At 37.5% G+C, this 20,617-nt stretch overlaps 1 protein-coding gene and 1 non-coding gene across 5 annotated transcripts in view; both read right to left on the reverse strand.

Annotated features, from left to right (window-relative positions):
- Positions 1 to 20,617, reverse strand: part of FGF14 (fibroblast growth factor 14) — a 677,860-nt gene that overhangs the window by 49,772 nt on the left and 607,471 nt on the right. The window lies entirely within an intron of this gene.
- On the reverse strand, positions 15,231 to 15,395 carry LOC112128670 (U1 spliceosomal RNA). The gene has a single exon (XR_002911159.2). It is a non-coding gene; the product is annotated as a U1 spliceosomal RNA (small nuclear RNA).

Consider the following 20,617-nt stretch of genomic DNA (forward strand, 5'->3'; position numbering starts at 1 on the left):
AAGGCAGGTGGATCACCTGAAAGTAAGGAGTTTGAGACCAGCCTGACCAACATGGTGAAAGCCCGTCTCTAGTGAAAATACAAAAATTAGCCAGGTGTGGTGATGCACACCTGTAATCCCAGCTACTTGGGAGGCTGAGGCAGGAGAATGGCTTGAACCTGGGAGGCGGAGGTTGCAGTGAGCCGAGATTGCACCACTGTACTCCAACCTGGGCAACAAAACGAAACTCTGTCTCAGAAAACAAACAGACAAACAAACAAACAAAACTTAACCTCCCCAGAGCAGCAGATTGAGACTGGCATGGTAAAGGAGCTTTGTGTGTGGAGACATCAGGAGTGAAATTTGGTCCTATATGTCTGCATTTCCTTTTCCTCTCTAGCGTGAATTTGAAGTAAGAAAGTTAACCTCCCCAGAGCAGCAGCTGACCAAAGTTGCAGAAGCTAGTGAGAAGTCTGTCCCCTGGGGCACAGGGATCCATCACTGACATTGTTAAGAATTGTTGGCACAGAGTGGAAATAAAAAGCACGATAAATTTTAGTGGTTTTATTATTCTTATTTTAATACCCTGATTCCAATATCCTTTCTTGTTGGCTGAACCCTGGGATAGTTTCCGCTGACCCTCCGCCCCTGCTGGAGGTCTCTAAGCTTCAGTTCACTGATTTGCATATGGCAATTTCAGCACCTGCTCCTACTACCCCACAGAATTGTGAGGATCAAAAGTAGTAATGGGAGAGAAAGTGTTCTGTAATTGTCAAGCAAATTGCGCAGTTAAGCACATGATTATCTGAGGTGTGAAGCAGAATGAATGTGATGGAAAATTGAACCTCACTGATCTCCCAACTCTGTCTTTGCTCTTGCTTTAGAATTATTTTCCCTAACCCACGAGTGTTGCAGAAAAGGGGCGATTAACAACAAAATGAGATTCACTAGTTTGAGCATCAGCTTGCTTCCTCACTCTCCCTGCTTATTCTGAGCAGTTTCTCAAGCTTGGCATGACTGGCCTTTTGGGCCATGTCATTCTTTGTCATAGGGCTATCCCATACGATGTAGGCTTAGTGGGATTCCTGGTCTGTACCCAGAAGATAGCACCTCCCCTGCCACACCCAAGCTGTGACACAATGGCAAGAGGTACTGAAGTTAAGGAAGCCAGAAAATTTTCAAATAGTCTTTATTTCCAAATAGTTTCAAATTTACTTTTCATAAAGCAACCAATTCTGAATTTTAAAACAGCTTGTATGGAGTTGAATTTGACCTTGGATGAGAATTAGTATTTTAATATACCACTAAATGATAGTGATCCCACTGGGTTGAATATGAAAATCACTCATGGACTGTAACTTCTCCCATCTAGAGTCTCTATGTGTTTGTCATAAAGTCATCCTTCGTGCACACAATAGATCAGAGGCATTTTGTGAGCAAGCAGCTCTCCTTGTCCCATTTTGATTTGGTTCATATACTCTACAACCTTTATATGAAAGCAATAGCAAAGGATGACTTAGGTCATCATGACTACATCAGGATAATGATAATACTCTGCCTCTGGCACATATATTCCTTCTCTTAATTCTACTCTTTCTCTTCCCTACTTTATATTTCAGTTGTCAGATATTAGAGTTGACAAGCTAATGAAAATTGAATTGACTACTGAAAAACTCACACATACAAAGATAGAGAAATTACTTGAAAATTCCATTTGGGCCAATTCAATGCAGACCCTTGCTTGGCTGCAACTGTAAACCCATCCAGCCTCTAAATGGCATTACTCTATAGCTGACAACATTGGTCCCTGGGAACACTGCTGTAGATTAGGTTAATAGTGGTAAAAAGATGCCTTGCTGTCTCTCACAAATTGTGCTAGAAGACAAAGATGGCCTCCATGGAGGCAAGCAGGTGAACTGATTGCTTAGGGAAGTCTCAGAATTGGTTCGTTATGCCTTCCTACTCTTTCCTTTATAGATCTTTATTTGCCAAATATGTATTTCATGCTACAGATTCATATAGTTGTGGAATGAAGATCACATAGGAGAATCAACATGTGAAACAAAACCTCTGTGTATGTAGAAGCCTTTTATTTATTTATTTATTTATTATCATTATTATTTTTGAGACGGAGTCTCGCTCTTGTCACCCAGGCTGGAGTACAGTGGTGCGATCTCAGCTCACTGCAACCTCTGTCGCCTGGGTTCAAGCTTCTCCTGCCTCAGCCTCCTGAGTAGCTGGGATTACAGGCACCTGCCACCATGCCCAGCTAATTTTTGTACTTTTAGTAGAGACGGGGTTTTGCCATGTTGGCCAAGCTGGTCTCGAACTCCTGACCTCAGGTGATCTGCCCGCCTCGGCCTCCCAAAGTGCTGGGATTACAGGCATGAGCCACCGCGCCTGGCCAGCCTTTTACTTCTTAAACAAATCTATGGAAATCACACTTCCCAAAATTGTGAGGCTCAATAATTTGGAAAATCGGGCTCAATAATCATCAACCCTCATCTATGATTTTATAACCAGAAACTGTACTAGCTGGCATGATATCATTCAGGTACAAGATATTTGATGTGAGCACGAAATGTCAATGTTTTAAAAAATGAATTGTATAGGTCCATCAAGTCAAGGCACATGTATGTTTCCTCAAGACACCCACGGGAGCGGAACTCACAACCTTCTCTCTCTTTTTCTTCCTTTCTTCCTTTTTTTCCAATTCTTACTAACTGCTCCCATGAGCCAAAAATTGGTTGTTGTTCACATAGAGACCTGAATAAGTCAACTCCCTTCCCTCCAGGATTGCACAGACTATGAGAGGAAGCAGATATTTATTTAGCAGACTCTTGCAATATGTTGTTAGGGGCATTATGACAGAAGGGAGCAAAACAGGCAAAATAGACACAGAAGGTATGGGAGGAAGGAGTTCTCGGAAGAGTGTTGAACAGGATCAAAAGCAGTGGAGAAGTTGAGTAATATGAGTGCAGTACTGGGCTGAAGAGTGTCCTCCAAAAATCCATGTCTACCTGGAACTCTGAATATGACTTTATGTGGAAGTGTGGTCTTTGCAGATGTAATTAGTTAAGTTTAAATAAGGTCGTACTAGTTTAGGGTGGGCCTAAATGTCATGACTGGCATCCATATAAAAAGAGGAGACACACAGGGGCACAAACACACACACAGGGGACACCTTGTGAAGGCAGAGGTAGAGATTAGAGTGATGCGTCTACAAGCCAAGGAATGACAGGCACCCCCTGGAAACGAGGAGAGAGGCATAGAACTGATTCTCCTTCAGATCCTTCAGATGGCACCCACTATAAATAATAAAGGTAGTTTTCCTGTATTATGCATAATAGTCTTAAATGGTCTTAACTAGGCTTTAAATGCAATTTATCACTAATTTGTAATGTTTATCTGCTTATTCTCTCAATTTATATTGACAAAAATAAAATAAGAATAACAATAAAATAAAAGCTCTCCTCAAAGAAGTCTGAATTATCGTAGGCCTTTACATATCACATATCCTTTTGTTCCAAATTTTTTTCTAGCCACGTATGTGATGATGAATTAATATACACTATGATTAATAATTATAAAGGAGCAGCCTGTTCTATTGTACAGAGCTGTGGTTTGTCACCATCGCTGCCTTTGAAAATCTCCTGGGGAGCTGTTTTAAGTACTGATGCCAGAATGCCAGCCTCCAGAGATTCTGATTTAATTGGTCTGGTGTGATACGAGATCATTCTTTTTTTAAAAGCTCCCTAGGGTTTCAGAAGTGCAGCACAGGTTGAAAGCTACCGATATAGAGCAAAGCTTTACTAAAAGCTGATATGCGGAAGCAAAGATGTGAAATGACTCCTGAAGGCACTAAATTGACAATGCAAATCAAATCCAAGAACAAGCTCTAAATGTGTGCTTGTATTTTACTGAATCCCTTTTATAAACCCATGCAATATTTTACCCCAATATTATTGCAATACAAACTGGGGAAGATAAGATACTGCAATATAACCTGCATCAGACAGATAGCAATATCTCGTTGATTTAGGGCAGAGCAGACCAAGTTTTGGAGTAGAGGGAGTAGTTCAATGACAGTGGCAGAGAAGCGGGTAAGAATTTAAAGACAATAGTAAAATCATTATCTCTCTGCTACCCTGTTGGAACAAAGCTCTCTAAAATAAGCAACTAAACAGAAGGAAGAAAATGGTCATTTGAGCATACATATTTTGACAGAAACAGTTATATTACTTTTTAAAAAATTTTAAAGTGTGGATTTGAATTTAATTTTTTTATACAAATGAAGTACTTTTGAATACAGAGCTAAGAATATATTCTTGACAGCTTGAAATAGCTTCTTCATTTTCCTCTTTGATGCCCATATTTGTATTTCATTGTTTTCATAATTTAGAGTAAGGCATTATTGTTTCTAAAATGAACATAAAAGGAAACCCTAAAAATCAATAACATGTAAATATTTTAGTGTCAACAGGGAAATCTCTAACTGCACATAAGATAAAATATCTCTTATTTTAAAAATACATACCTTAAAATCATTATACTCTGAAAAGACTGAATCAAGCAAAAAAAAAACTTGATGAATGTCCACATAAAATAGTAGGAAGAAAATATGTTTAAAAGTACATTTACTAACAAAACATGTTCAAGGTCTATATGAGGAGAACTATAAGGTTCTAATGGAAAAATCAAAGAAGAACCATATGAATGAAGAGAAATCCATCTTCATGGGTAGGAAGACTCAATATTGTCAGGATTATCAGTTCTTTCCAAGTTGATCTATAGATTCAATACAATCCCAATCAAAATCCCAGTGACTTAGTTGGTGGATTTTGACACACTGATACTAAAGTTTACATGGAGAGGCAAAAGTCCAAGAATATCCACCACAATATTGAAGGAGAAAAACAGAGTGAGAGGACTAGCACTACCCAACCTCAAGATCCACTATACAGTTACCATAACCAAGACAGTGAAGTATTGGTGAAGAAATAGACAAATAGATCAACGGAGCACAGGAAAGAGCACAGAAATAGACCCACATAAATACAGTCAACTGACCTTTGACAAAAGAACAAAAGCAATACAATAAAGAAAATGTAGTCTTTTCAACTAATGGTACTGGGACAACTGGAACGTCCACATGCAAAAAATAAATCCAAACATAGATCATACACCCTTCATAACATTAACTTAAAATGGATCACGTAAATAAATGTAAAATGCAAAATTATAAAAATCCTAGAAGGTAACCTACGAGAAAATCTAGATGAACTTATGTTGGGCTATGACTTTCATATATGACACCAAAGGCATGATTCAGGGAAGAAATAATTAATAAACTGGACTTCACTAAAATTAAAAATCTCTGCTTTGCAAATGACTGTCAACATTGTGTGTAGAGAAGCCACAGGCTGGGAGGAAGTTTTTTTTTGCAATAGAAATATCTGATTTTAAATATACAAATATTTCTTAAAGCCCAGTAATAACAAACAATGCAAGTTGATTTAAAAATGGACCAAAGACCTTAAGAGATAAGTTGCCAAAGAAGATATACAGATGGCAAATAAACATATGAAAAGATGTTCCACATTATATGTCATCAGGGAAATGCACATCAAAACAACCACTACACGCCTATTTGGAATGCTCAAATCCAGAAAACTTACACAATTGAATACTGACAAGAAAGTATTAGACAACAGAAACTCTCGTTCACTGCTGGTGGGAATAAAAAAAAATGGTACAACCACTTTAGAAGACAGTTTGATGGTTTCTCATAAAAACTAAACATTGTCTTACTACATGATCCACCAGTCATACTCTTTGATATGTACCCTAAAATGCTGAAAACTTCTGTCTACACGAAAACCTGCATGCAAATATCTATGGCAGCTGCATTCATAATTTGCCAAAACTTGAAAGCAACCAAGATGGCCTTCAGTAGGCAAATGGATAGGTAAACTGTGGAACATCCAGGCAATGAAGTATTATTCATCTCTAAAAGGAAATGAGCTATCAATCCATGAACAGACATGGAATAAACTTAAGTGTGTATTACTAAGTGAAAGGAGCCAATCTTAAAAGCCTACATACTACATGATTCCAACTGCATGACATACTGTAAAAGGCAAAACAATGGCAACAGTAAAAAGATCAGTGGTTGCCAGGAATTGGGGTGGGGAGAAGAATGAATAGGCAGAGCGCAGAGGAGTTTTAGGGCAGTGAAAATACTCTGTATGATACTATAATCACGGATACACGTCGTCATATATTTGTCCAAACCCACAGAACGTATAACAGCAAGGATAAACCCTAATGTAAATGAGGGATTTTGGGTGCTAATGATGCATCATGTAGGTTCATCAATTGTCACAAATGCACCACTCTGGTGGGGGATGTTGGTAACAAGAGAGAAGGGGAATCTCTGTGCCTTCATCTCACTTTTTCTGAGCATCTAAGAGTGCTGTAAAAACATGAAGTCTTTTTTAAAGTATTTATATCTAGATTTTATTCCTGTGGATTTTCCTGCATTCATAACGGAAGAATCACTTATGAATTGTTTGGGTCTAACTGTAATTTTTGTACAAACCATTTATTGTGGGCTAATGTGTGTTGTTACATTAATGCTGTTAGTAATTTCCTCATGTTTGCTATATATTTTTATCTTTATCTCATTATTGTGTATATTAGTGAGACTACAAAACACAAACATTTTAAATGAAATATTTAAAAAACTGTTTTATAAGTGGGATTCATTAAAACAAACATTTGGATAATGAATGACAGGTTAAATTTCATTTAATGTTTAATAAAATAAATATTGCATTAAAAAAGAGTAGCTGAAATATTAGTATTAGTCCTATTATCTCAGCTCAGAGCTGAAAGTACTTAAATTATTAATAAGACAAAACAGTCATCTAATTGTTTTCTTTTCTTGTATGACATTTCTGTAACTACAGAACAAGAAAGAAGTGTTAATTATATATCAATGAGTAATTCCTGTTAAATTACATAGTGAAAAATACCAAGTAAGAAACTAAAAAAGCTAAAATGGGTTAGCATAATAGATACTAAATCTGATGCTTTCTAAAAAATTGTTAATTTGGAGCAAATGGACAGAACACACCGCATTTCTAAACAACCTAATCAATAGTACTCAAAGATCTACTGCAGTGTTCTAGGAACGTTATTTAAATCAAAGAATGACATAGAACTATCAAGGAACTTATTGAGGAAATATACAACACATAGTAACAAAACGCACAGATTTAAAACTATATTAAACAAACAAAACATACAGCTTTAAAATTATACGAAACTATATTAAATTATATTATATTAAACTATATTAAATTAAATTAAAACAGTGTATGAATATTTTCAAGCTAGTAAAATCAATGTTGAGTTAATTAACATAAGATATTGTAGAGGATGCTTAATGCTTAAATATCTTAGCATATCTGCAGTGCAGAAGGATGTTTTGGTGCAAATCAGCATGGATCTTCATATTCTTTCCCATGGAAAGATTCAAGCCCCTACAGTGTTAGCTCCACTTGGCACCATATTTCATTAGCAGTGTGGTAGCATTCTATCTCTACATCCACAAAGAGAGTAGAAGAAAGCTTCGGCAAATACATTGAGGCTAATGAGACGCATGATGAAAGGTTAATTTAACATGTTACAAGGCTTTAATCATCAATGTGAAAAATGCCCCCCCACCCAAGTATTGACCTGAGAAAAGGTTTCTCCTCATTATGGCTAGGCTAAAAATCAGGACTAAAGTATTAGTAGATTATTATCACTCATGTGGACCAATTTTACTGAGTAGTAAGTCTATGCACACAACTAAAATGAAAACTTTAAATATGGCATTGAGAGCTTCAATAAAATTATACTTGTAGTAAATTTTAGACTGTAGGCAAATACACATCTGGATGCTTACTCAATCAGGGTTGTTGTAATATTGAATATTAATCTGGCCCATAATATATAACTTACAGCCTGATTTTCTGATCTATGAATTCAGGAAATGGGCTGAAAACATTTTTAGGTAAAACTTTCTGAAGTTTTTTCAACTTCAGAGTTGTGTGGAATTCTAGGGATTCTGCATACTTGGCTTTAGATTCTTTTTTTTGAAACACATTTTAATGATTTTTGAAATAAAAATATACATACTTTAAAGGAGACAGATTAAAATTTTTCTCTTAAATTTGAGAATTTAGACAAACTCTCAAGTTAGGTACTTGTACCACCTTTCCAGTGCATATACGTGTATAAAACAATGTTATCAAACAGATGTTATTTTCTGTCTGCCCTTGATACATTTCAATAAAATACATAAGTAATATATTCAAATACAACAGCCATTCACATTCACAGGAAAGAAAAAGCATTGTTGAAATAGGACATGAATTATTGTATTCAGGAGGACATTGGGGAGGCTTCCTAAACCAGAGAAAATTTGGCTACAGTTATGTTATGTCACATATACATTGTGACAATGAAGCAATATTAAAAAAGAACCCACAAATTACTCAAGTTCAAAGACAAAAATAAATTCTAGCTTTAAAGTTAGAAGCTGAGAAGTGCCAGAATTTTCTAACTGCACAATCTAAAAGCCAATCCATTGTTGCCTGCTAATTAAGCCACCACAGGGTTTCATATAATTAATAGCAAATCGTCTCTGAATGGAAAAATAAAATAGTTGCAACATGCCTTTACATAGACGTGCATTTTAGGCAGTCTGCCTTTAAACTATAGTATCAGGACAGACTTTCCATGTAGAAGAGATGATTAATTATGTCTTGGGTTGGGTGCTCTCTTTATTTTCTTTTCTCTCAGGCTAGAAAAGCTTTGGTTTCTATAATTACTTCTCATTTATCTCTAGTTAAATGTGGGCGAAATTTTCTATTAATTAAATTTGAATTCATTCTAATTGGTAAGTTTAAAACAATGACAGGAATAAATTATAGCACATATTGCAACCCAAATAAGGCTGAATAAAACAGATACCTTATGTGGCAATGAAGCAATGTTAAGAAAGAAGACCCCACAAATTCTTCAAGTTCAAAGACTAAAATAATTTCTGGCATTCTGTTAAGGTTAGAAAATAAGGATTCTCTTTTATTAGGCAAATGTTTGGAAGAAGCCTTTGAAGGCTACCACTTATAGAATCAAAGATAATTTTCCTACACAGAGGAGAAAAAGAGGACTCACTGAAGACTCCAAGTTATGAACTATTTTAAATCATTTATTTGGCTGTTATTTATAATCAATTTACTCATTGTTGATTTCTAAATATAAAAAATATATAGATAGCAAGTAGACTATCAGGGACTTCATGAAGCCATTGTTTTTGATTAAGGAAAGGTGTGGTAGCTATTCTGCTTAAGTGGCTCCTGTTGCATGAATTTTGCACCAATGTTTGCTGATGTATTTCCTTCCTTTAGTGAAGCAGGAGGTGATGCCTATCAGTAAATATCAGTAGATATATTCTGCATTTCCTTCTCTCCACACTCAGAAGGAAAGAATTTTAAAGCTCAGCCTCGCATTTTAAAACATATTGAATTATAAAACTTTTAATGCAGGGAAATCCCTCAGAAATTCTCCAGCTTGGTTTCCTCATTTCACACATGAGTAATCAGTTGCTCTGGGAGAGGATGTTATCTGCCCAAGGTCACTTAGCTAATAGGAAATCTAATTTGTGACTAATGACAAATGTGTGCTCTTTCTTTCATACCAACCACTTGTGGGCATTTTTTTTTCTTGTCAGTGATACAGGTGAACACAATTTCATAAAACTTGCAGATGAACAATCTAATGTGTGAGAAATGATAAAATAAGAGTTCAAAAGAAGGTTGGCAACTTAGAGAGATAGAAAGAAAATGACAAAATACAATTTTATAGAAATCAGTGTAGAGTTCTCCTCTGAGTTAACCACACATGCACAGACTCCTCACACATTTAGTTACGGAATGAAGAAGGTACATCTTAAGAAGAGCTTGTACCAGGACAACTAGTTGCTGAAAGACTAGTTTAAGTGGGTTTCATGAATCCAAGTGCAGTGTCTGCTGTACTGAAGTTAATGGTCTGTTAATTTGGTTTAGAGACAGAAGACTTGGGCTAAAGTCCTAACCAGTTGTGAGTATTATCTGGGTATCATCTGTAATTTTTAAAAATGTATTCCTCCCCTACTAGATCATAAGAGCTAGAAGAGCGGCACCATTCTTGATGTATTCTCTCCTATATCCTAGGATTTTGCGCGTGCCAAGCATACAGTAGACACTCCATTAGTACTTGTTAAATCAATTATTAAGGTAATGTAACTTATCCTCTCTGAGCCCCAGTTTTCTCATTTATAAAATTAAGAACCTACAGTTGTGAAAGTGCTTTGGAAACTCCAAAGTGCTATGGAAATATAAGCAATTACTACTGTCATTGAGAAATGCTACCAATAATACTTAGAGACTCTGATACAACTCAGCCTGGAAAAGCTAAGATTAGCAGAATAGCGCTGTCTCCAAATATTTGAAAAATTATTTTATTTAAGAGATTGGACCCATTTTTGTATGTAGTTCCAGAGGAGCAGATGGTGACCACTGTCCAGGCATATGTGTCTCAATGTAAGGACAACATCTGTAATATTAATAATTAGAACATATCCTGTAATTTTCTATCCTTGGAAGCCAGTCGAGATCCAGAGTCTTTCACTGGGAGGCTTAAAGCCTAGAGCAGCCTTGGTGCTAGAGGCGGACAGGGGTAACGAACTAATCTTGAACCAATTCATCCACAGCAATCTCAATGCTTTACTTAGCTCTTATAGGTATTTAATGTGGCCAAAGGAATGAAGGAAGTCTTGTTGGTTTGGAAGCCCTGCCTATCACAACCCCTACACCACCCCATCTCCTGCATACTCTGATGTCATCACTAGTGGAAATGTTTAAACAGCAGTGAATATGCATGATAGACAGAATCTTGCATTGGATAAAGAGTGAATCTTTGAATTTCAAGGTCATATTCAGCTGAATATAAGCTAGAGAAATTGGAACTTTTGAAGGTGGTAATGAATACATGAGCTTAAAAAGGATTGGAAAGGGCCGGGCACGGTGGCTCATGCCTGTAATCCCAGCACTTCGGGAGGCTGAGGCAGGAGGATCATGTGAGGTCAGGAGTTCAAAACCAGCCTGGCCAACATGGTGAAACCCTGTCTCTACTAAAACTACAAAAATTAGCCAGTGAGCCGAGATTGTGCCATTGCCCTCCAGCCTGGGCAACAAGAATGAAACTCCATCTCAAAAAAAAAAAAAAAAAAAGGAATTGGAAAGAAGAGGCATGAACTTCTCTTTTTGCTTCCCTGAAGTAGAGAAAACAGAGTTTAAGAAACAATTTATATTGACTATGTGTCCCAACTTCCTAAAAATCACCACATAAAATTCTATGTAGGAAATAAAAATAATTGCAGATTAACACACAGTTTATATATTAATCACATCAGTTTATAAATATAATGCATACACATGAAAAACACACAAAAAATGTGTGTTTTAATAAAGAAATTAGATAGAACAGTTCTTAATTTACTTATTTTCATTTTGGCACTTGTGTCAACTTGATTGTCAAATCAACCCAAAGAAAACTTAGCAATTTGATGAACTTTGAATCCATTTAGAATTTGTCTTCTCTGCTAGAAAAAGAGAATGTATGTTTTTAGAAAAACATTTGGCCCACAGATGATATGAGAAAAAGCTTTTCCCATTTAAATAGCTGCTATTTTTATAAATGGAACCATATCAACTTTTCCATAAGGAGAAAACACACTCTTGTGAAGAGCCGAGAAATTCTGGGGTGAGTGTGTGTATGTGTTAGAGTTGCCAAGTAGTTTTCCCTTACATTTAAGCAACATATCTTAGGAAAGAAAAGAGATGCACTTAGAGTTACTTCCCTGTCCCTGTGCAGGTTAGTATAGCAGAATGGAGGTCTTAAGGGAGGATAGGGAGCCTAGGGAAAAAGTGTAATGATGCCTAAAGGATTTCCCGGAAGTCGGCAGGTAATGTGAAATGAAATTGGAAGGGTGAGGAGGCTGTGTTCCCCCTGATGCCGGTGTGTGCTTTCATTTGATATTAGTTATTTGATAATAGTTATTTGATAATATTTGATAATAGTTCGTTTGATAATAGTTATTGAGCCAAGGGGAAACATCTTTATCTTGTAAAATAATTCATTGCTATCAGTTACGCACGTGAGCTAGAATGTTCAGGCCATGTTCACAAACTTCTCAATTAGAAACCCTGTATTTCTGAAAGTAATTATAAAATACATTGCATGGCAATGTTTTTCCAATATAAAGAAAAATTCATGAAAGCGTTACACAACTTTCTGAAATTCAAAACCAGCCCAGTCAACAGGGACTACCTTCTACAGATTCATTTTCTTATTCACGTGGCGCATTTATGAGTTCCATTAATATAGATGAAAATTACACACAGGTATCTGGAAAAGACATCTGAGGCCTTCCACACTTCACATTATTATCAGTGGGGATATCAGAGGGCAGCTTTATTTCTGCATCATCTCTCTCTGAGTGAAACCTTGTTATTTAACTGCATTTGTCAGCTAATCAGCCAGAATGTGAAGCTATTAAAATTTAGAACTGGCCTCTGGAAAGGTAGACGTTCTGTGAAACGCCAAAATGAAAATTGCCTGGTGTTATGATGATCACCTTAACTTGAAGCCATCATCATTAGGATGCATTTCTCAAGGCAGCGTACAGGGCGCACATGGATAATCATCGGACTGTATTTTCATCTGAAGCTTGCCATTCAGGGACTCCATCCTCAGTTCTGGGACAATAGACTAAATCCCCTCTCAATTTATACAAATCAGTGTCAGATCTCAGCTGGCAAAAGGCAGCCTTCGAGGCTGTCTGCTTCAAAATGTAGAAGGCCACAGCTCCAGCTACAGTCATTGAAAGGCAAGAAGGGCGTAAGAAAATCCCAGCTGCAGAACAAAACCCATGCTTCTTCCAAAGCACATCTCAGTGCTGAGATCTGGTCGCATGAAGCATGTTCTATAGCTACTCTTCTGTGTCTCCTGTGCAATACTGTCTTAGTACATTCGGTATTCTTTGTACATTCAAAATACCATGAACTGGGTGGCTTCTAAACAACAGAAATTTATTTCTCACAGTTCTGGAGGCTGGGAAGTTCAAGTTCAAGGCCCTGGCAGATTCAGATTTTGGTGAGGGTTTCCATTTCATAATCAATGCCTTCTTGTTGTGTCTTCACAGGATGGAAAGGGCAAGGGGTATCTCAGGCCTTTTTTAAAATGAAGTTGTTAATCCCATTCATGCAGGTGTCACCCTCATGACCTAATCACCTCCCAAAGACCTTTATTTGGCTTCTAGTTACAGATATTTCAAAAGGCGAAGTGTTGTACCTTTTTGAGTTTTGTATAGTGCTATCATCTGACTGCTTTATTCCCCCAAAATTCATATGTTGAAATAGTCATCTCGAAGGGGATGGTATTAGACAGTGGGGCCTTTGGTAGGTATTTAGTATTTGTCTTAACTTTTCATCTAACTTCTAAATTCCTGGCCCTGAGTACCATTGTTTTGTAGCCCCTATTCTACTTAGATTTCTCTGGATGGGAGTCAGTGCAAACTTCTTTTGTTATAAAAAGGTTGTATTCTGCCACTAGTGAGTAACAGAGGAAGAGCAATTAAGAATGGCCTTTTATTAAGATGCCAGCCTTTGTTGGGCAGTCTTGGTAATATCATAATTGGCAAAATTCAGAAGCTGATGTGAGAGTTCCAGGGCTGTCACCAAAACCCAGGTTTGACATCTGAATTTAACTGACACTGTTTGCTTGCTTTGAGGCTGTCCTTCCATTGTGTCTCTAACTGCAAATGAGAATGACTCCCCGAGGGAAGCCTTTGGGATCACAAATGCATAAACATCTGGGAATCAAATCTCTTTCAATTACATTAATTATCTGCTATGTGCAGGAGAAAGTTTTGAATCTAAAATAACATTAATTTATTCTCAAGGTTAGAGAGAGATTTTAAACTTCCTTTAAACCCCAAAATGCCGAGGCGGGTGGATCACCCGAGGTCAGGAGTTTGAGACCAGCCTGACCAACATGGTGAAACCCCTAATAAAAATGCAAAAAAATTAGCTGGGCATGGTGGCAGGCACCTGTAATTCCAGCTAGTCGGGAGGCTAGGGTAGGAGAATCGCTTGAACCCAGGAGGTGGAGGTTGCAGTGAGCCAAGATCGTACCATTGCACTCCAGCCTGGGTGACAAGAGCAAGACTCCATCTCAAAATAAAATAAAATAAAACCCAGAGGGGAAGAATCTATATGCACACTGTAATGAAATTGTGATAAAACATATGCAGGGAAGCACATCCTTGAGGTACTTCGTGAGAGTGCCTGGTAAATCAAATGTCTGGGATGCTTGCTTCAGTCAATGAGGCAAAGGAAAGTCCTGGCTGCCAAATTATTTACTTAAGAAGTGGTTATAATGTTATTTTACCCAGTTGGAACTGTCTGCCTATACTAGCTTAGTGCTCAATACAGTTTAATTCTGTTGATCCTTTTTTTGAAATCTCATGCACATTCTTCTCATCTAAAGATGCCCATTGCCATCGCTAAGCCACCCTATTGTCCATCTCTTCCCAGTACAACCCACACCATGTGAATGTTGCAACATCACTTCCATCATGGTTCATCATGGTTCTCCTTGTGTAAGCAGCTCACCTATTGAAGCAAGCCTAAACCTCCATCGCCTTGCCTCAGCTTGCAGCTGATGGTCTTCCATACCATTCCTGCAGCCAGCCTCTTCCTGGCAGTCAGGCAGGGCTCCTTGCTGAATGGTCTGTACAGTGTGCTCCTTGGTACCTGTTTTGCTTTTACCTATGCTATGGTCACTGGCTGTAACATCCTTCTCCTCCTGTCCTGCTTCCCATGGTCAAATGTTTGTCATTCTCAAGGTCCTTTTAGGTTCTGCCCCACCTGGCTCTTTTGGCCCACATGACCGCTCCCCTTTTCTAAAAAGTGTTTATAGATTATAGCATGGGTTTTGCTGCGGTTGTGTGTTTTATGAGCATCTGTGACTATGTATGTATCTATAGATAGACACTGCTTGTAATTTCTTAAAGAAAACAGCTTCTACTTGTTTTGTTCAAAATGTCTGAAGCCAATTGTTTTTGTTTGTTTGTTTTTAGAAAAAAAAACTGACATCAAGGAGAGAGCATAACACAGCCCCCACTACCACCAATTATGCAGCCGAGTGAGTTTCCCACATTTGGGGAAATCACGGAAATCAGCACATCAGAATGCAATGGGTAAGCTCACCCTGGGAAAAACCATTTTCATGATCATGCCATCTCTCCTGCCGGTAAGACCAGTCTGTGAATTTCTCTGTTGTAAAAACATATCCCCAGCAAACATATTCTACCTCACTTCTAGTGAGATATATCACTTAATGAAATAAGTGACTGAAAAGTCACAGAAGATGTCAAAGCACCATGTTATCTGCCCTCCCTTGCCTCCTAGTCTGGAATCACCCCCTTTAGTTATCTCACCTCCCTTTATCTTTATGTGATATTAAAGAATCATTTGAAAAGGCCAGAGGGTGTAGCTGGGATCAAAAATCAGGCAGACAAATATGTTGTGTGTCCATATTAACAACAATACATCTTTCTTCCTGATTTAGAAATCAGACCATAGTTTCACAATAGTCAAAAACCAACAACAAACCTGATAGTCAAAGCCTAATAACGTTCACTTCTTTCATTGTGTTAATGTATGAATATTTCAGCGACTAAGGCACATTTCCAAGAAATAACAATTAAGCGGAAAATGTAATTTAACAATATTTTTACATAAAACCATTATGTGTTTAAATTTATATAATTTCCATTTTGAAATATTTCTCAAATATTTCTCAAAATGTAAACAACAGATAAAAGACACATGAATCAATGCATTTGCGTACATCTAATCTGAAGGTATAAATATTTTGGGTTTAAACTATTGATCTGAATATTGCACTGAATACTATCATTATTATCTTAATATGTTCATATAAGGTCCCACGGTAATTTGACATTTTTAATGTGTCCTAATGGTAACATGATTTGACTATTATATTTACAAAAGGGACAACTAGCACCCTACTTTCTAGCAAACAATAATGTCATGTAGAATCTCTGAGAGAAACTGCATGGGCTATGTGTTTCTCTAGGAATTTTTTCTTGGACAAATTTAAAGTTGTATCTTTTTATTTTCAGTAAGTATCATGCCTTGAAAAACCTCCCTTCTCTGTGGTTCTATGGTAAAGTATCAAGGGCATAGACTCTGAAACCTGATGGTCCCACATTCAGATTTTGATTCAGCTACCTCTTAACTGACTGGCACTGGGCAATTCACTTAATATCCCTGAGCATCAGTTTGGGTATCTGGAAAGGATAGACTGGTGGTGGTACAATATTTACTATTTAAAGTTGAGATATGGCTAAAATAAATAATTATTAATAAGGTTTCCCACTTGTTGGATTGCTAGAACTGCCAGTACTTGCTAAAGGGAAACAAGTTGTAAAATACTACAAACCGTGTGGAGTTAGAAAGGAACCCTTGGTTCCTTTGCTAACCTCTATCTTTTGAAGGTAGTTGTGGTTCACAGGATCTCAGCAGCCAGAAATACTGCTGCTGATTTTATAATTTTCCAGCAGGCACTTGTGAATCACCATATGTTCTAACTTTTTTTTCTAAGAAATTCTGGCAGCATTTAAAAAATGAAGTCACAATGCCAATGCCAATCTAAAGATGCCAATCTACAACTTAAAGTCTTTGCTACTTTTATTCTTCAACATGAAATCCAAATCTCCACCATTGACTTGTCATGGTCAGTGTCTTTGTCTAAATGACAGTGTATAATGACACATGGTGGGATTTTCTCTTTGTTTGAAGTCAGGTGGGGAAAGGGGTGGTGCACTTGACATGTCTTTATTCTTTGTCTTTAAGAAACCCTTATTAAACCTTTAAAACTGATTTTTCCCACTCCCTTCAAACTTTGAAGGATCTTTGTGCAGTTCACCCAGAACAGAACTCATCGCACAGCACCGATACACAGGCTATGGGGAAGGGGAGATCAGGGGCACGGAGAAGCGCAATGCAGGGGTTTAACAAGCATTTCTTTAATTGAATTTAGGAACTCTAACGTTCCTCCGAAGTAGACGGCTCCTTGCTCTAAGAGCTCCAGTGTCTTCCCACAGCCCATACACCTGCATGGCCTTCCCACTGCCGACAACTCTGCCTCTATTTCGTGCACGTGCCACGTCAGCCACACATGTCCATCTTCCTAATGATCCTCGCGTTTGCTACTCATGGCCACCTCATGGTTCTTACGCTTGCTGTCCACCCCACATGCTTTCCCTCCCCAAGCGTCTTTCCATGGCATGCTCCCCCTGCTCTCTGTCTCTGTCTTTGTCTCTCTCTCTCTCACTCATTTCAGTTGTGTGTCCCTTGAGTGTTACATCTGAAATAGAGCCTTCCCAAACTGCTCTTGCCATTCTCTTATTCTGCTCTATTTTACTTCAAAGAGTTTATCACTGCCTGAATTTCTATGTATTTTCAGTTCACTGTTTCTTCCACTAGTCTTTGTTCCACTAGTCTCTGGCCTCAGGAAGACTGGATGCTGTCTTTTTTTCTACCGTATTCTCAGCATCAGAGTAGTGCCTGATCACGATAGAAACTCAAAGACTAAATGAATACATGAGTGTCATACATATATCGAATAGTAGACTTTCAATTGTTGTATTTTCTAAAAAAGCAGGAAAGAGTCAGGGACTAGCATGGTATATAGCAGAGGGCTGACGTAGTTCCTTTAACTGTATTATCTCATTTAATTATTAAAAAAATATAGAGTATCTTTCATTCTCATTTTAGAGCTGAAGCCTCTGATTTTAGAATTTAAATTGCCCAATCTAAACTTGTCCAATCTAAAGATATACACTTAGGAAGTGACTGCCAGCATTTAAGCCCTGGGTTTTAGATTCCAAATTTGATACTTTTGTCTCCACATAACACAGACGTAAAATAGTTTTTAAAGAAGCTTAGAGAGTTTTTACAGACTTTGTTGATTTTTAGTTAAGTCATTAATATTACTAGGTAATTGATTCAGCAGCTGGGATAAGATAAATAATTAAATGAATGTTTATATAAGCAAAGAGCCAAACCAGCAATTGAATTAATAAAGCCTACTATGCTTTCATTTTTCTCTGGCTCTTCTTCTTTCCAACTTCCCTTGAATAAAGGTATCCCTTAAAATTCAGTACATGTTCTTTTTGGTCTATGGAGATCTCATTCTTTTTGATGACTTCATAACCTTAATTTTGCATTTCTATGACTGACCTTCAGTTTGGATTCCAGTCCTGTCTCCTAATGTCTAGTGAATATTCTCACTTTGAGTTCTTCTCGTTATGTCCTCAAAGTCAGTATTACTCTGTGTCCCCAACTGGCTCCTTGTCCTAAATTTTCCTTCCCAGGCACTAAGCATTAGCCATATTTAATTACTTAGCCAAATAATTGTTATATCCTATTCATTCTTCTTTAAATTATGTCTATATATTGCACTTACATCAAATTTACTATTTTCACTGCCAATATCATATTTCAAATCCATGTGCACTCACACCTTGATTGCTACAATAGCCGCTTTTTTGTGGTTTTATTTTGTATTTTACTTTTGAGTTCACAGGTACGTGTGCAGGTTTGTTACATAGGTAACCTGTGTCATGGGGATTTGTTGCACAGATTATTTCATCACCAGGTATTAATTAAGCCTAGTATCCATTAATTATTTTTTCTGATCCTCTCCTTCCTCCTATGCTTCACCCTCTGAAAGGCCTCAGTGTCCGTTGTTCCCCTCTGTGTGTCCATGAGTTCTCATAATTTGGCAACTACTTAATAAGTTAGAACATGTGGTATTTGGTTTTCTTTTCCTGTATTAGTTTGCTGAGGATAATGGCCTCCAGCTCCATCGATGTTCCTGCAAAGGACATGATCTCATTCTTTTTTACGGCTGCATGGTATTCTATGGTGTATACGTACCACATTTCTTTAACCAGTCTATCATAGATGGGCATTTAGGTTGATTACATGTCTTTGCTATTGTGAATAGTGCTGCAATGAACATACACCTGCATGTGTCTTTATAATAGAACAATTTGTAATCCCTGTGGTAATGGGATTGCTGAGTCAAATGGCATTTCTGTCTTTAGGTCTTTGAGGAATTGTCACTCTGTCTTCCACAATGGTTGAACTAATTTACACTCCCACCAACAGTGTATAAGCATTCCTTTTTCTCCACAACCTTGCCAGCATCTGTTATTTTTTTTACTTTTTAGTAATAGCCATTCTGACTGGTATTAGATGGTATCTCATTGTGGTTTTGATTTGCATTTCTCCAATGATCAGTGATGTTGAGCCTTTTTTTCAAATGACTGTTGGTGCATGTATGCCTTCTCTTTAAAAGTGTTGGCCGGGCACGGTGGCTTATGCCTGTAATCCCAGCACTTTGGGAGGCTGAGGCGGGCGGATCACAAGGTCAGGAGATCAGGACCATCCTGGACAACATGGTGAAACCCCGTTTCTACTAAAAATACAAAAATTAGCTGGGTGTGGTGGCACGTGCCCATAATCCCAGCTACTCAGGAGGCTGAGGCAGGAGAATCGCTTGAATCCAAGAGGCAGAGATTGCAGTGAGCTGAGATTGCACGAGTGCACTCCAGCCTGGTGACAGAGCGAGACTCTGTCTCAAAAAAAAAAGTATCTGTCCATATCCTTTGCCCACTTTTTAATGGCATTGAGTTTTTTTGTTTTTTTTTTGGTAAATTTTTAAAGTTCCTTATAGCTGCTAGATATTAGACCTCTGTTGAATGTATAGTTTACAAAAATTATCTCCCATTGTCTAGGTTGCCTGTTTACTCTGTTGATAGTTTCTTTTGCTGTGCAGAAGCTCTTAAGTTTAATTAGATCCTATTTGTCAATCTTTGCTTTTGTTGCAACTGCTTTTGGCATCTTTGTCATGAAATATTTGCCTTTGTTGACATTGCCCTAAATGGTATTGCCTAGGTTGTCTTCTTTGGTTTTTTACAGTTTTGCATTTTACATTTAAGTCCTTAATCCATCTTGAGTTAATTTTTGTATATGGTGCAAGAAAGGGGCCCAGTTTTAATCTTCTGCATATGGCTAGTGAGTTATCCCAGCACCATTGATTGACTAGGGAATGAATCCTTTCCCCATTGCTTTTTTGTTGTTGTTGTTAGGTTTGTCAAAGATCAGATAGTTGTAAGTGTGCAGTCTTATTTCTGAGTTCAGTATTCTGTTCCATCAGTCTATGTGTCTGTTTTGTACCAAAGCCATGTTGTTTTGGTTACTGTAGCCCTGTAGAAGCTTCTTTATTGATCTCTGTTTCCTGATTCCTCTGTTATAATTTATCCTGTACTTTAGTACCAAATTGATATTCCTTAAAGTTCTTTCAACAAATCACTGCTCACAGTTCAAAGTTTGAACATCATAGCTTAGAAGTAGCTATCTACAATGTGGTCCCAATAGACCTTTTG

This window comes from Pongo abelii, chromosome 14 (assembly GCF_028885655.2).
Source record: "Pongo abelii isolate AG06213 chromosome 14, NHGRI_mPonAbe1-v2.0_pri, whole genome shotgun sequence".
Lineage (NCBI taxonomy): Eukaryota > Metazoa > Chordata > Mammalia > Primates > Hominidae > Pongo > Pongo abelii.